The sequence below is a fragment of the Callithrix jacchus genome, chromosome 17 (assembly GCF_049354715.1).
Source record: "Callithrix jacchus isolate 240 chromosome 17, calJac240_pri, whole genome shotgun sequence".
NCBI classification, from domain to species: Eukaryota; Metazoa; Chordata; class Mammalia; order Primates; family Cebidae; genus Callithrix; species Callithrix jacchus.
The window spans coordinates 27,396,522-27,415,248 of NC_133518.1; the positions used below are offsets into that span (position 1 = coordinate 27,396,522).

An 18,727-nucleotide genomic window follows, 5' to 3' on the forward strand; every position below is an offset into this window, starting at 1 on the left:
AGCAGCTCTTTAAAGTCTTCATCTAATAGTTACAATATCCAGTTCATCTTGGAGTTGCCATCTGTTGATTGACTTTTCCCTTAAATATTGGTCACATTTTCCTCCTTATTTGTATGCTAAGTACTTTTGGATTATATACTGGACCTTTTGATATCATGTTGTTAAGACTCTGTATCCTAGCAAAATGCTCTGTAGAATGTTGATTTTGTTGTTTATTTTAGCAAGCAATTGGCCCAATTTAGTATAGACCAAAAGTTTTATCTCACATCCTGTGGGTTATAGTTCCAATGTCAGTTCAGGCTCCAAAGCTTTTGTCATGCTCCTTTGAATCTCTCCACTCACATGCAGTACAAGGGTGAGTCCAGGTCTTGTGCCAATCATACACAGAAGATGAAGATCTCTTTCTCTGGTTCTCCCCTTTCTGGGATTACTCCTAAATTCTGGCTCCCACAAGCAACTATTCCCAGATCACTGGCAAAAAAAGATGGGGTATTCTTGGGAGTTTGAGCTACCTTTGCTTCCATCATGCAGTGGTTCTTGGGGCAAAGCAGTGAAAGAATAGAGACGAAAAACGAATAAGGGCTCGCATTCCATTTTTGGGGCTGCCTTCAGAGGGCAGCCAGGGGAGAAAAAACGGGAAAGATGAAGAAAAAATACAAAAAAAAAAACAGAATTGCCCCTACACACTCTGGCTTGCAGGATCTCCTTTCCCCGTAGGCTAGCTAGAAATACGGAATTTTCTCTGACAGTTTTTGCTTCCCTTGCCCAGGGTGCAATTCTACAAGTCAGACTACTCTGAGTCAAATTCTGGACAGTAAAGAGTAAATAAAAATGAGCAACTCAGTACATAGGAGACACTTCTTCAAGTTTTGAGTATCCTCCCCAATCCACTTCTATTGTTTTCAAGCTATAAAGTAGCTGTTTTTAGTATTTTTCCAGCATTTTTAGTTGTAATTAGTGGGGAAAATGGGCTGAGAGGATTTATTCTGTCTTTTCAAGCACCAAAGGTCCAAGGACTTGACATGTATGCTTTCTTATTTAAACCCTCACAACATTATTCTAGAAACATATATACTACACAATAAAGATTTAAATGGTTAAAGGGAGAACAAGGAAGAGCAAAAGAAAGAAAAAAAAAGGCAGACCAGAAAGAGGTTAATATACAAAAGAAGACATAAGACCCTTATATTTATTAGAACTAAACAAAAAATCTGGCTTCAAGTTTTGCAACAGCTGCCTCAAAAGAAGCAAGATCACAATGTTCATAGAACAAAAATAAGCCAGGTGACCAAATTAGGTACAACTAAGCCTAGCCTTGAGATTTTATTTTATTATTAAACCCTTCAATGAATTTTACAGGGCAATTTCCAATAACTTCACTAAATGACAAAAGACAATTCCATAAAATCAATTCTAAAGAAGATCAATATAGTAAGTCCAGATACAAGACTTGGGCTTAAATAAGGGATTAATTTTAAACTAAAAGAGAAATACATATGCTATATATCCTTCAAGCATTCCACCATAAATATCCTTCTTGGCAGAGTTTTGAAAGGTTCTACATAACAGTAAGATTATGTTCCCTGACAGGAACCTGGTGGGCAACTGAGACATACATTGTTACAATCAACCCAGGGAAGGTTAGAAAAATTACCCTCTTATAGAAACTGAGGATCTTAATAAAAAAAGACCAAAGTCTGAACAGAATGAATAACCTACCATTCATTAGGTTAGCCAAGAGAAGCAGCTGGGGCTAGGGCCAAGATTTCTTTCAGAATGCAAATTCTGAATCTTCTCACAAAGAAAAACAGGCAATCAAAACAAACAACTAAGGCAGCAATAATTGTACTCTAGGAGAAGTTTAAAGAAAATATAATCTGTCAACTGAAGAACGATGAGGTTCATAAATTTGGAAAGTAGAAAGAAGAGCTTTATTTCTCATGAAGGGTTGCACTCTGCAGCATTCCAACAGATTAGGAGATGTAGCCTCTGGCCAGAAGACAGAAGCAAACACTTCCAGGGTGGGAAGAACAAGATCAGGATTTATGCTGAATGAGGTAGCCAAATATACATAATCAGTAAACTATATCAGGAGTCATTAATATTTGTGAAAGGAGAAACATGCACATGTGCAATTCAGTTTCATGCCCATCCCTGGGACTCAAGTTCAAAAACGGAAGGTTAGCATAATCCTTTGAGTTTTCATCCCTCTGTTGTCAAAAGGTAAAGCAAAGGACACAAAAACCCTGATTGTACATACTCTATGGTTGGTGGTCTCTTACTGAAAGAAATGCTAGTTGGTTGTTTTGTGAAAACCAAAAAAGAAAAGCACAGCATCACACTGAGACCAGGGGTGGAGTGAGTCTTTCCAAAGGGCTGGTTTCTATTTAACTCTTAGGGAAGAAAGTCTAATGACTGTTATTATAGAAAGAGGAGATGAGGTGGGTCCAACCTCCCATCCCATCTTGTGAAGGCTGGCAACTCAGTTTTCAAAGTTTCTCTGGAGTCCCACTGGCCCAAAGGGGGTCTATTTGATTGGTTGGGGGGCTTAAAATTTCGTTGTAATTTCCCAAATCAAATGGCTACCATAGCTATTAGAAGAAATCCAATACAGCACCCCAAAATGATTTTAAGCAATGTTAACTATTTGTTATATCCTCCAACACTAATTAATAAACTAGTTACTAGTTCTATAGCCAGGAAACCAAGTATCATTATTATCCAAATAATCCCTGAGGTACTTGTGCCAAAAATTCTAACTGAAATTGCAAAAATTATAATCTTAACAAATAGTAACAAAATAAACCCTTCTCAACTATGTCCACCATCTTAATAAAATAGAATTTATAACAAAAACTTTATCAAAGTGTTTTTTAAAAATCTGTAAGAAGAAGAAATGAAAAATCCCTGAGATGTTTTAACATGAATGTTGAAATGAGAATGACTAAACAAATCACATCGAAAAACCACTCTTATTCTCCTACTGGTACATATGCTTCAATGTGACATCAGTTAATTTTTGTTGCATAATAAACTGCCCCAAAACTTTAAAGCTTAAAACAGCAAACATTTATTACTTCACACAATTCTCTAGATCAACTGAGGTTCATCCAGACTCAGCAGGCATGACTAATCCTTGTGGTGAGCTGGATCAGCTGAGTCACTTGATGGTGGGAGAAGCTGGATGATCAAGGACAGTAACAGTCAACAAACTCTTCCTTAAAGGGCTAGACAATAAAAATGTTAGGCTTGCAGTGGGGAGCAGGGGAATGAGGTCTCTGTAGCAACTACCCAACACTGCTATTGTAGAGGAAAGCCACAGATAATACATAAACAAATTAGTGAAGCTGTGTTTCAATAAAATTTTATTTACAAAAACAGGCAGTAAAACAGTTCATCTTTGCTAAACCAAAGTCTAGGATAACCTCTTTCCCTCACAAATCAGATGATAGGTAGATTTACTGCTTTAGGTGACTCAGCTAGAATGTCTCACCTTTGCTCCCTAGTTTCTTCAAGTAGGCTCACCAGAGGTTCTTGACATAGTTGTACCACAGCTCCAAAAAACAGCAAGCAAAGCCAAGCCCCAGTGTGCAGGGTTGCCTTGATTATGTCCATATGCTTGAAGAAATTGAAATATACAGAAACCCTAGAGTAACATTTTTCTTCTAGTTACTCTAGCACATATTAATACATCTAATAATTTCCCAGTGTTAATATACAGATTAAAGCCAACAAAATAGCGTTAAAACACTGCCCCATTTTTCTAGAACACTGCCCCAATTTCTAGCAACATTTTCATACTTTCTGCACAAACTTATGAAAAAAATAAAGGATTTACTTGAGTGAAATATTAACATTTTGCCCATTTAAGTTTAGCAAAAAGTGCCTCACAACCACAATTCCCTAAAATAACCACCTAAAACTAAATTTAGAATATATAGCTGGGCACAGTGGCTCATGCCTGTAATACCAGCCCTTTTGGAGGCCAAGGCAGGCAGATCACTTGAGTCCAGGAGTTCAAGACCAGCCTAGGCAACATGGCGAAACCCTGTCTCTACAAAATATACAAAAATTAGCTCAGCATGGTGTCATGTACCTCTGGTCCCACCTACTCAGAAGCCTCAGAAGCTGAGATGGGAGAATCCCTTGAGCCTGGGAGGCAGAGGTTGCAGTGAGCCGAGATCACATGACTGTACTCCAGCTCGGGTGACAGAGTGAGACCCCATCTCAAAGAAAAAAAAAAGAGAGAGAAGGAGAAGAAAATATACTACCACACAAATAAAATAGACCCTAATCCAAAATCTAAAATTTAAAATCCAGTTTACAGCCTCAAAGAATAAAACAATTATGACAACTTGATCAATGGACAGAATGCACATTTCTGACTACAAAAAAATGGAATTCTATCCTAACCACTAAGTTGTTTTCTTTTATTCTAAGCCTTAAGAACAAGACCAGCATTTCCCAATAAACAAAGACAAAAATAATCTATTAAGATACTAAGTTTGTAGAAGTTCAGATACTTACTATAAACAAGCAATCCATGTATTGTTTCCTCTTTTTCTATAAATATGTGTTCAAAATTCTCAAAAGGTATTATCAAAAAGCAAAAGGAAATTCATAATTCTAGCAGGGAACAAGCTGATTTGAGAGATTCAATAGTTCAATCCATTTGTTTCTAAATATTGAAACAATAAAGTCCACAGTAATTAAGTCAGTTCCTGAGAAATATGCACTACCTGATTGACATTTAAGCCCCCAAATTCTTGAATAATGAAACTGTTAAGGGAACTAAATACACACATCTAGTTTCAATAAAGTTGGCAATACCTTAAAATATTCCGCATAAATAATTTTAACCTTAAGCATTAACATTAAGGAAATGATTAGAACCATATTTTTCATAACAAAAGGGCATAATTGACTGTTATTTTATTAGCCTACAATTTGCTTCACCTCTGTTTTCTTAAACCACTCTAATGGCATATATACCTTGACAACCTCCCACAGATGGTTATGATTATATGTAACAAGACAACAAGCTCATTGAAAACCTTTACAGATGCTTAGCTAATGAGATGTCACATTAAATCTCATATCATATAGTATAATTTATATCAATTATACTATAAAGAATGATATACAATTTAAAGTTGACATTCAAAGATTTTAAAATTAATTCGATAATAGCACTACATTACTAATATACTTATATAAGAAAGTTTTAAAAATAAATGTAGACATTACACAGCTTATCCCCATCACACGATTTGCCTGTTATCATGTGTCCTTGTGGGGATAGATACAAAATATATATATATATAGCTTTCAACATCTTAGATATAGATGCTTCTAAATACAAAACTCTGGTAAATGTCAGAATTGGATTTGACTACTTCTTACTTCCTCTCTTAATGCTTAATGACTAATTCCTTAGAGATGTCCTTAAAAGCCCTAAAATGTTGTCCTTGGGTAGAAACTTTCACCAGCAATCAATCAGAAGCAAATTAGATGATTGTGTTGAAATGTACTACACTGTTTAAGCTAATAAATGAATGAAGAAAGGTAGTATATGGAAACATATGCCACTACACTGAAGTCGCTAAAAGGGTTTGCTGGAAGAATATTTTGTTTCCAGTGGAACAAATATGGAATAAGAAGAGACAGTGATAAAAGAATACCAAGTCATATGGAAATCCAAATATAGTGACAGACACAATTATTTTACTAATTGCTAATGAATACAGTCAAGTGGCTTCAAAAAGCAAAACTTTGCTTGGACTACTTCAGGTTTTGACCTCTGCACAAGAAAATGCATTTAAACTAAGCCCACCAAAATTGATTAACGGCGCCAGCCAAGGCCAGCATGTAGTTGAAGCTTTTTCCATCTATCACATGGCCCCAAGGATAGTTAAATGAACCTTAAAATGGCTACAAACAGCTCAATGACTACACAGAGTCCTGCCAATTAGAAATAATTAGGCAGTCATTTTGGTGGTAAGTCTTTTTAAGTGCATATATAACGATGCAATGATGCTTATTAACGATCTCATATGAGCTATGCTCAAACAGCCTGAAATAATTATGCAACTATCACAAAGCCTTGCTCATCTCTGTACTTCACCTTAATGCATTTAAAAATCCACTTCATTACCTTCAGTAATTAATCCTCCATTAATTGCAGGAAAAGCTCAGTTTACCAAGCTTCGTTTCTAATTATCTTATAAATAGTTATGGTTCTAATTAATGTGTTCATTAAGATGAATATCTTTCTCAAAGCCATGCTCAGAGCAAAGGTTCCGCTTATTCTCTCAAAAGCCTAACTAGCCATAAGGTGAGGCCATTTTGGTTGCATTTGCTTTTATTTTAGTATACTCAACCTCCTAATTGGCATTTAAAATCTAATTTGGAGAAACTTCAAGAAGGCTATATAGGGAGAAACAGGGACAAAAAGATATTTTCAAATTCTTTTTCAATCAATAATCTTAAAACCTTAATAGGAGAACTTTAGTGCATCTATCTTTTTTTTATAAATACTAATATGCTTAAGTACTATATCCAAGTGAATTTAAATTCCATACAAACTTAGCTTTTGCCCCTTCTTTGCAATTAGAAAACAAGATAAAATATGCTATTAAATGCATTTAAATTTATATTCAGTTAACTAGCTAAACTGCCACTATAAAACAATTTTTCAATGTAAATTGCCAGCCATCAAAGAAAAAACTTACACATATCCTGGGATCATCATTATTTGACATCATTTTATAAGCATAGCTATCTATGTGCTTTTAAAAAACAGAAATCTAATTCTGTGCCACAAAGTATACAACACTTAAAAAAAACACTGGCTATAATTAAAAGCTAAAATACAATATAAAATCCTTCTTTTTGTAACCATAAGTATTTTTATAATTTTATACATGTTTAAATAAGTGTATAAATAGTTTGGAAGCACAAAAAGTATTCTTAATATTTAAAGAACAAATATTATTTTCTATGAAAAACAAAAACAATTTGGAAAATCAAGTACAATCTTGTTAAAAAAAAAAAAAAGAGCAGCTATCTGTAATAATCCTGGCAGTTAATAATAAAGCTACAGTTCAACATATGATAGATGTCTCCTGCTTCTCTGTAATTTGCGTTTGCTCATTAATCTTCTCTCCTTGTCTTTTTCCATGTAAGATAAGCCCACCGAAGTTTAAATGGAATTAAAACAAATATATGTTCATTCCACAGGCAAAATTCTGAGAAGAAAGTTTCTTCACAGAGAATTTATAAGTAAAATTTGAGATAAATTTTTTTAGAATAAACTTTTAAAATATGGTTTATAGAAAACCACTGCAGCTTGTGTTCCCACATTTAAATTTCTGATTATAGAGACAGATTCAATAAAATGTTATAAGTATAGATGGAGACTCATAATAAGGGAAGATCTCATGTTTTATAGCAACGTTCATTCATTTATCCTTCTATGTTCTATTTAGTTTTCAAGGTGCTAAGAATATAGTGCTGAGTAAGACAAACACTGGCTCTGACATAATGAAGTTGAGTCAACGTTTTAAAGTACAACACTATTGCTAACTTAAAAGAAACATTGCTACAAAGAGTAGCAAAGGTAGAAACAGGTTGATTTGGGCCAGAATTATCAATTATTATAATATAGATGTATATGACATACTCCTTGACACCCAGAGTGTAAATCTCACACTATATCCAAAACATCCTTGAAGGAAGACATCTTGGCCCATCAATCTTTGAAATGCTGAGCCACACACAACATGGGTACCAAGGTGCACTGTTATGACAAAAAATGCATGTCATTCAGAGAGACATGAATATAAACAGATCTATCAGAACAGTAGTTTTGGTGTACCTATCTTTAAATTTTAACATCTTCAATGACACCTTACTTAGTGGCCCAGAGCAGTTATTTCAAGTCTTGGCTTTGTAACACCCTAAGATGTCTATAGCAGTTTCAAAATGGGAATAATTCTCACCACAAAACATTAACTCATTATAATTTTTTAATAACATTATTTAAGGCCATGTGAGGTGCCTCACCCCTGTAATCCCAGCACTTTGGGAGGTGGAGGAGGCAGGCGGATCACTTGAGGCCGGGAGTTGGGACTAGCCTGGCTAACATGGTGAAACCCATCTGTACTAAAAACATAAAACTTAGGTAGCTATGTTGGCAGCGCCTATAATCCCAGCTACTAGGGAGAATGAGGCACGAGAATTGCTCAAACCCATGAGGTGGAGCTTGCAATGATCTGAGATCACGCCACTGTACTTCAGCCTGGGGGCGCAGGGTGAGATTCTATCTCAAAAAAAAAAAATATTTCAAGGGAAAAGGGAAAGGAGAGAAAGTGATAACAAAACAACACAATATCCAAAAGACTAGAAATTATTCTTCCTTTTTACCTGGAAGAGTTAAGGAGTATCATTTCTGTTTCTCCTGAGAAGAGTTCAAATTTTAGAATACTTAACACCTTTTATTCTTTCTGCCTTTTTTGAGGAAGGGGTGAAATACATATAGAGAAATATGGGAAGAAAAAGATAGGGGAATTGTGCCTGTTAAGCAGAATTGTTTTTCCTATAGAAAAAACTGTTGTCATGAAAATTCAAGATTTATTAACAGGAAGGAAAAATGCAATTAGTAAGATGCATGGGAAAGGGGAGGGCTGTTTTCTGATATGAAAACAACCATTCTAAAAACTACTTTAATGGGTTGTTTACTCCCCTAGCCCTCCCCACAATCAAATCTAAAGAAATAGTCAATAAACATCTTCAGTAATACAACGCAGCTTTCTATTATTACCTGACTAATATCACAACAATAATGTTAATATCAGCCCCTCAGGGTCTGTTCTCTTGTTGGTCAAAACACATTTCTTCCAGGCCCTGTGTCAAAACTCTTATCCATATAAATGAGCTAGAAGCAATGGTTCCTGTCAGGCAATAACAAAAAGCTGAAAAAAGTAAGCAATGCCAAGACTTAGATTTTAATGAACCAGTTAATGAATTCAAAGAGTTAACAGCCCCACCCAATTTGACTAGGATTTAAATTGAGGTGTAAGTAAAAATAATTCTCCTAACTACTCCATTGAATGTTATATTAATTCTTTATCATTACAGATACTAATGACCAAAAAAATGAAACCCATTAGATACCATTAACATGCACTTTCCTCATCCCAGTTATTGAAAAAGATGGAAAGTATATACCAGTAGGCCAGAATAAAAAATGATATTCTTTGAAAAGACTTCTAGAGCTTAGCACAGTGCCAACTAATATCGTTTACTCTCCAGGTATTTAAGATATAAAAATCTAAACAGTTTCTTTCACAGAGATGATTTACTTACAGTTTTTTGCGAAGCCACACAAAACATTAAACAAAAAAGAATGCTCTTTATCAGTTGTATTTTCTTTATAAGGTCCATCAAGATTTTGGCAGTTTCTATTATTCAGATAGTCTTTTCTCCCACTCTCACCATACAGGAATTTATTATTTCATCACTCCCTATCATGTAACTAAACACACAAATATATTACATATAATATGACTTTTGATGAGAGCTTTTAAAAATTTTGAGGCCCCTCCTGCCTTTTTTTAATTGATGAGATCCTTATTTTATTCATGAATTAATCATCTTTCAGGCATGGTTTTGTTTGTAGCCACATATTCATTCATTCATTCATTCATTGAAGACACTTTGTCGCCCAGACTAGAGTGCAGTGATGCAATCTCAGCTCACTAATCTCAGCTCATTGCTTGAACCCAGGGGCTGAAGTTGCAGGGAGCTGAGAGATTCTCCTGCCCCAGCCTCCCAAGTAACTAGGATTACAGGTGGGCACCACTACCGCCAGTTAATTTTTGCATTTTTTGTAGAGATGGGGTTTTACCATGTTGGCCAGGCCATTGTCAAACTCCTGACCTCAAATGATCCACCTGCCTTGTCCTCCCAAAGTGCTGGGATTACAGGCGTGAGGCACTGTGGGTGGACTCACACATTTAAAACTAATATTCCTTCTTGCCCTTGACTTTGAGCTTAGACACGATTTGCTTTGGCCAAAGAAATACTGGCAAAAGTGACATTTAGCAGAGAACTTAAATTTACTGAGAAAGTTTGGCTTGTTTTCCTTTTGTCTTAAGAAAAACCTGTTTTGAGTAGGGGCTGATTCAAGGAGGATGAAAGAGACAGGAACAGAGCTGATCTTAACACCTAACTTGAAGACAAACCCAAGGAGCCCAGCATAGATCAGAAGAGGCCCAGCTGACACACAGATGTCTCTGTGAGCAATAGATACTTTTTGGTATGTGCCGCTGAGTTTTGAAATGGTTTACTATGCAGCACTATTCTATTGTGGCAATAGCTGACTAATATATACACATTAGCACTAGAGGGTATTCAGCTCTGAAACTAGTCTTCCTGCTCTTCCAAGGGGGAGAAAATAGTAAACCTAGTGAACAACGGTGAATAAGCGCAAGAACAACTGTTTGAAAGCAGAAGTAGTATGAATTCCCAGCTCTAGCTGGGAGCAAGTTATTTGACCTCTATTTCTTCATCTGTTAAATGAAGGTAATATATAGGCTTAGAAAGTTAAGGTGATGCTGACAATCAAATAAAGTAATTTAGGATGATAACATAATTCCACAATTTCCTAGCATAGAGTAAATGCTAAAAAAACTTTAGCTTCAACTTTTTCTTCTTGGCTTTAATTCAAGCTGTTTTTTAAAGAAAATTTCTAACACACCATCACAAAATGCTTACTACATGCAAATAAGTAACCCTACTTTTTAAAACCAAATTTAACAGTAAACACCCATTAAATTAGTTTTAGAATGGTTATTTTCATATCAGAGAAGAGCCCTCCCCTTTCCCATGGATTTTACTAATCATTTTTCTCCTTCCTGGTATCAATCTTGAATTTCATGACAATAGATTTTTCTACAGGAAAAATAGAATTCTGCTTGTTTACCAGCCACAATTCCCCTATCTTTTCCTTCCCATATCTCTCTATATGTTTTTCAACCCTTCCTAAAAACAGGCAGCAAATAGCTAAATCATCAATACACATTTTCTCCAATTCGGAAGAAAGGGGCAGATTCATCAAATAATACTTATAAAATCACTTGAGTTATTTGGAAGTTGTACTGTTCAAATTAAAACACAGTAGTAGAAGTGTATTTAAAAATTCTTAATAAGTAAATGGTTTGGGGTATTGAAGATTTCTTAAAAAACAGACGCTTCAGGGAAGGTCAGAGACAGAGACACAATCATTCATCTTAAAACACTTCAGGGGATGTTTTAATAACTACCTGTGGCAGGGTCTCTCTCATATTCATTATAAAATTCCCAAGGCAGATTTTGCTTTCTCATTCATACTCACAATATACAAAATGGAGACCCTATCAAATGTAGTGTAGATACATTTAAACACCAGTTGTTTTATCACTGCATTCATTACCACAGTTTGCAATAAATAAAAGCTCTGTAAGACTGAAACAATCAAATACTCTCATACACACACACACACACACACACGTAGCACTGCAAAGATTACTGAAGCTATGTGATATTACTTTTAAATGCTTGGCCACAAACATAAACATGAGTGAAAATGACTAGCTTGTAAGTCAAATAATGATCTCATCAGTAATTTTTTTTTATAGACACAGGGGATGTTCAAAAATTTTTAATGCCCTCATCAAAAAAAGTTAAAGCACTAAGGAGAGATGAAATAATCATTTAGTGAACTCTACTGAAGCTTTTCTATTCAAAATTCTCTCAAATGCAGTGGCTCTATTTCTACTCCCTTCTACCTACAAAACGTTATTTTCATTTGAGTTCTACTACTCTTCTCCCTTCAAAAACACCCATAATGTAACCTAATTGGGCTTTCAGGGCTTGAATATGAGATGTCATTTGCCTTCTTTATCTATAAAATGGGAATAAATCATAACTCCTACAAAGTTATGCAAACAAAAAAGCAAACAAAAAATGCATGTGAAAGCATATTTTGTAAAGTGTAAAGTGCTATACGAATAATATTTCTACAATCATCTTACTGGTTTTCATAGACTTCTGATGACTCTTATTTCAAAAGTCGCTTTGGTGAATTAAGCTCAACTAGACAAATGGCCATCATTCTGTTCCGGAATTCTCTAGGACACTTTCAATTTGCCCCAGTGACTACTCCTTATTTTCATAGTTTTGCAGCACATCCCCACCACTTACCTAGAACTGGTGACTTGGTGGTGAACTTTTATCCCACACGCATTCCTCCTTTGAAACACTCTAACTTAACACAGTCAATCTCTGAACACCAGCTTCATATACTAGAATCTCAGTCAGGCCAGCCAAACTACACTGTTCCTTACTCGACAAGAAAGGATCTCTGGGTAGTTACTCCTCTATACTCAGCATTCTTGGTTGGGAAATAAGAACAAAAAGTAGAAAAGACAGCATCACTTGGAATAAAAGGCTTTTGAGGCTATTTTTTGTGAGGAGAAAACACTACTTCTTTTTTTTTTTTGTGAGACAGAGTCTCACTCTGTTGCCAAGGCTAGAGTGCAGTGGCCTGATCACGGCTCACTGCAACCTCTAAATGCTTGGCCACAAACCTTTTGCTTACCTCCCAGGTTCAAGCAATTCTCCTGCCTCAGCCTCCCAAGTAGCTGGGATTACAGGCACATGCCACCAGTCCTAGCTAATTTTTGTATTTTTAGTGGAGATGGGGTTTCACCATGTCGGCCAAGCTCGTCTCAAACTCCTGACCTCCAGTGATCTGCCTGCCTCAGCCTCCCAAAGTGCTAAGATTACAGGCATGAGCCACTATGCCTGGCCAACACTCCTATTTCTACAGAGACAAAAAATACTCTAAGGCTCTGAGAAATTCTCATCCATGTTTGTTTCTCATTTCCAGAGTTTTGCTACCCCACAATGAAGGTAGCGGAAAAGACAATTTCAGGTAGACTACTCCAAGAAAGAAAAAAATCATGGTAGAATAAATGCAGATAGTTGGCTATCTTCGAAAAACTCATTAGAAATGTTTAAAATAAGTAGGAAATCGAGTTAAGATTTTTAAAAATATACAACTATAATCTCCCTCAGTATATACACAGTAATAGTTCTACAACCGCCAACACATGATCAAATCCTCATTCACTCAAGTCCCAGAGTCAGCGTGACACACCTACATATACAGAATCAGCCCTCCACATGCTGTGTTTTCCATCCATGTTTGAAGAAAGGTTGTTATAAGTGAACTCACATTGTTCAAACCCATGTTGTTCAAGAGGCAACTGTATTTGAAGGCACAGCTGTAGATTTATGTACCAAGTATTAGTTAACTGCTACATAGAAAGCAAAAGCAAGATTCCATATAGCACTTTATCTAGGTTCTGAATCTGTACACATTTCAAAACTCATTAATTGAAGACACTTTTCATAAATATTCTACAAATTAATATTTCTGGAAGCATGTTTGAGCCTGTTAGAAAATAAGCTTTTGCCTTATTTTTGTGTAAATAGAAACAGTTAACAAAATCAGTAAAACCAAAGCAACAGTAATCCAAAAGGAGTTGTCACTTGCTGTTAACTGTTCCTCAAGTAGTGGGAAAAGACAACTTACAGAACAGTTAGGACCTTGCCAGAACCTCGGATCTCTGAACAGAACGATCTATTCTGAGCCAATCAACTTCTCCCTCGGAAAAGACTCAACAGAAGGGAGAGGTTACTCTACAAACACCAAAGACATTTATCTGACATAATCCCAAAATCTGAATCATGATCTCAGAAGAGGGCTTGAGCCAGACATTCCTAAGTCTCTCTTCAAAAATCCTAGTTCCATTCTCATTGCTGTGAGTCCTCGATACAGTTGTAAGACACAGTTTCCTCATCAGGAAATAATGATTCTGTATCTATCCCACTGAATTGCTGTAAGGATTAAATAAAAAGAATACATGTTAAATATCCTATGTTAGTACCTGGCCATTAGTAAGTACTAGATTAATCAAATGGCATGCACTGTTACTATTATTATAATTCAATGTTAATAATTTCAAGTTTTAGTTTATCCAGTATTTCTTCACTTTTACAAGTCTGCTGGATTCCTCATAAAGTTGCAACAATAATAGAGAAAAGCTAGAGACATCTAACCCTTTTTAAAAGTGCTGTTTGGTAAATAAGGCACAGGCATATCTCTTTTCCTTGTACTTTGCTTTATTGCACTTTGCAGATATTGTGATTTTTACAAGTTGAAGGTTTGTGCCAACCCTGAGCCAAACAAGCCTTTTGGTGCTACTTTTCCAACAGCATGTGCTCACTTAGTGTCTCTGTGTTACATTTTGGTTACTCTGACAATACTTCAAACTTTTATATTATTATGATATCTGTTATGGTATCTGTAATCAGTGACTTCCAATGCTACTATTCTAATTATTTTCAGCTGCCAAGAACTGCATCCACATAAGACAGTGAACTTAAATAGATGTGTGTGTTCTGAGTGCTCCCCTAAGCGACTGTTCCAGTCTCTTTCTCTCCTTGGGCCTTTCTATTCTCTGGGACACAACGATATTGAAATTTAGGCCAGTTAATAACCCTTTAATGGCCTCTAAGTTTTCAAGTGAAAAGAACAGTTGTACATCTCTCACTTTAAATCAAAAGTAGAAATGATTGAACTTAGCAATGAAGGCATATTGAAAGCCAAAAAAGGCCAAGACCTGGGACTCTTGCACTGAAGAGTTAGCTAACTTGTGAATGCAAAGGAAAACTTCTCAAAAAAATATTAAAAGTGCTATTCCAGTGAACACAAAATCATAAGAAAATGAAATCGCCTTATTACTAACAGAAAGAAAATTTGAGTGGTCTGAATAGAAGATCAAACTAGCCATAACATTCCCTTGAGTCAAAGCCCAATCCGGAGCAAGGCCCTAATTCTCAATTCTATAAAGACTGAGAGAGATGAGAAAGTTACAAAAGAAAAGTTTAAAGCTAGCAGCCAATATCATACTGAATGGGTAAAAACTGGAAGCATTCCCTTTGAAATCTGGCACTAGACTAGAATGCCCTCTCTCACCACTCCTATTCAATATAGTACTGGAAGCTCTAGCCAGAGCAATCAGGCAAGAAAAAGAAATAAAGGGTATTCAAATAGGAAAGGAGGAAGCCAAATTGTCTCTATTTGCAGACAACATGATTGTATATCTAGAAGACGCCATTGTCTCAGCCCAAAAACTCCTGAAACTGGTAAGCAACTTCAGCAAAGTCTTAGGATACAAAATCAATGTGCAAAAATCACAAGCATTCCTATACACCAATAACAGACTTAAAGAGAGCCAAATCAAGAACGAACTGCCATTCACAATTGCTACAAAGAGACTAAATACCTAGGAATACAACTAACAAGGAACATAAAGGACCTCTTCAAGGAGAACTACAAACCACTGCTCAATGAAATAAGAGAGGACACAAACAGATGGAGAAACATTCCATGTTCATGGTTAGGAAGAATCAATATTGTGAAAATGGCCATACTGCCCAAAGTAATTTACAGATTCAATGCTATCCCCATCAAGCTACCAATGACCTTCTTCATCGAACTGGAAAAAGCTACCTTAAACTTCATATGGAACCAAAAGAGAGCTCTCAAGCCAAGTCAATTCTAAGTAAAAAGAACACAGTGGGAGGCATCACACTACCAGACTTCAAACTATACTACAAGGCTACAGTAATCAAAACAGCATGGTACTGGTACCGAAACAGAGATATAGACGAATGGAACAGAACAGAGGCATTCGAGGCAACACAACATATCTACCACCATACAATCTTTGATAAACCTGACAAAAACAAGCAACGGGGAAAGGACTCCCTGTTTAATAAATGGTGTTGGGAAAACTGGCTAGCCATGTGCGGAAAGCAGAAACTGGACCCCTTCCTGACACCTTACACTAAAATTAACTCCAGATGAATTAAAGACTTAAACATAAGACCTGGCACCATAAAAACCCTAGAAGAAAATCTAGGCAAAACCATTCAGGACATAGGAGTAGGCAAGGACTTCATGAACAAAACACCAAAAGCACTGGCAACAAAAGCCAAAATAGACAAATGGGACCTAATCAAACTCCACAGCTTCTGCAAGGCAAAAGAAACAAACAGTCATTAGAGTGAATCGGCAACCAACAGAATGGGAAAAAATTTTTGCAGTTTACCCATCTGACAAAGGGCTGATATCCAGAATTTACAAAGAACTCAAACAGATTTACAAAAAAAAAAAAAAAAAAACAAGCCCCTTCAAAAATGGGCAAAGGATATGAAGAGACACTTTACAAAAGAAGACATACATGAGGCCAACAAACATATGAAAAAATGCTCATCATCACGTGTCATTAGAGAAATGCAAATCAAAACCACATTGAGATACCATCTCACGCCAGTTAGAATGGCGATCATTAAAAAATCTGGAGACAACAGATGCTGAAGAGGATGTGGAGAAATAGGAACACTTTTACACTGCTGGTGGGAGTGTAAATTAGTTCAATCATTGTGGAAGACAGTGTGGCAATTCCTCAAGGACTTAGAAATAGAAATTCCATTTGACCCAGCAATCCCATTACTGGGTATATATCGAAAGGACTATAAATGGTTCTACTATAAGGACACATGCACACGAATGTTCATTGCACCACTGTTTACAATAGCAAAGACCAACCCTAATGCCCATCGATGACAGACTGGACTGGGAAAATGTGGCACATATACACCATGGAACATTATGCAGCCATCAAAAATGATGAGTTCGTGTCCTTTGTAAGGACATGGATGAATCTGGAGAACATCATTCTCAGCAAACTGACACAAGAACAGAAAATGAAATACCGCATGTTCTCACTTATTGTGATAAACAATGAGACACATGGACACAGGGAGGGGAGCACTACACACTGGGGTCTATTGGGGGGAACAGGGGAGGGACAGCGGTGGGGGGTAGCTGGGGAGGGATAGCATGGGGAGATGTGCCAGATGAGGGTGAAGGGGAGGAAGGCAGCAAATCACACTGCCACGTGTGTACCTATACAACTATCTTGCATGTTCTGCACATGTTCCCCAAAACCTAAAATGCAATAAATAAAAAAATAAAGCTAGCAGAGGTTAGTTCATGAGGTTCAAGAAAAGAACCCATCTCCATTACATAAAAGTACAAGGTTAAGCTGATATAAGAAGATGCTGTCTAGGTCATAAAGGTAGAGAGGGGAAGTCAATGCCTGGCTTCAAAACTTCAAAGGACAGGTAGACTCTTTTATTAGGAGCTAATCCACCTGGTGACTTTAAAATGAAGCCAATGCTCATTCACCTTTTTGAAAATCCTAGGGCTGTAAAGAATCATGCTAAATCTACTCTGCCTGTGCTCTATAAATAAAACAACAAAGCCTGAAAGATAACATATAAGTTTATAGCATGGGTTACTGAATATTTTAAGCTCACTGTTGAGACCTACTGCTCAGAATAAATAATTTCTTTAAAAATAACAGCTGGGTATGATGGCTCACATCTGGAATCCTAGCACTTTGGGAAATCGAGGTGGGCGGATCACTTGAGCTCAGGAGTTTGAGACTAGCCTGAGCAACATGATGAAATCCAGTCTCTACAAAAAACACACACACAAAAAAGCAAGGTTTAGTGGTGCATTCCTGTAGTCCCACCTACTTGAGAGGCTGAGGTGGGATCACTTGAGCCTGGAGGTCGAGGCTGCAGTGAGCCAAGACCATGCCACTGCACTCCAGCCTGGGTGACAGTGAGATCCTGTCTTAAAAAAAAAAAAAGTTCACTGACAATGCATCTAGTCACCCAAGAGTTCTGATGAAAACGTGTAAGTAGATTAATGTTGTTTCCATGTCTGCTAACACCACATTCATTCTGTAGCCCCTGAATCAAGAAGTAATTTTGACTTTCAAGTGTTACTATTTATGAAATACATCTTGTAAGGCTATAGCTGCCATAGACAGTGATTTCTCTGATGAATCTGGGCAAAGTAAATTGAAAACCTTCTGGAAAAAAATTCACCATTCTAGATGCCATTAAGAACATTCCTGATTCACAGGAAGAAGTCAGAACAGCAATATTAACAGGAGTACAGAAGAAGTTGACTCCAAGACCTTATGTGTGACTCAGAAAGAAGACTTCAGTGGCGGAAGTCACTGCAGATGTGGTGGTAAAAACAAAAGAACCAGAATTAGAAGTGGAGTCTCAAGATATGACTGAATGGATTCAATCTCATGATCAAATGTGAACAAATGAAGAGTTGCTTCTTATGAATGAGCAAAAAAGTAGTTTCTCGAGATGGAATCCACTGCTGGTGAAGATGCTATAAACACTGCTGAAATGACAGCAAAGGATTTAAAAAGTTACATAAACTTAGTTGATAAAGCAGTGGCAGGGTTTGAGAGGACTGACTCTAATTTTGAAAGAAGTTACATGGTGAGTAAAATGCTATCCAACAGCGTCATTTGCTAGAGAAATCTTACATTTAAAAAAGGGTCAATCAATGTAGCAAACTTCATTGTTGTCTTCTTTTAAATTGCCATTGCCACCCCAACCTTCAGCAACCAGCACCCTGATCAGTGGGCAGCCACCAACATCAAGGCAAGGCCCTCACCAGCAAAAAGATTATGACTCACTGAAGGCTCAAATGATCATTAGCATTTTTAAGCCATAA

At 36.6% G+C, this 18,727-nt stretch overlaps 1 protein-coding gene across 1 annotated transcript in view; it reads right to left on the reverse strand.

Moving 5' to 3' along the window:
- The window catches only part of RSRC1 (arginine and serine rich coiled-coil 1), a 459,685-nt gene that overhangs the window by 395,886 nt on the left and 45,072 nt on the right, over nucleotides 1–18,727 (reverse strand). The gene's annotated exons all lie outside the window — the stretch shown is intronic.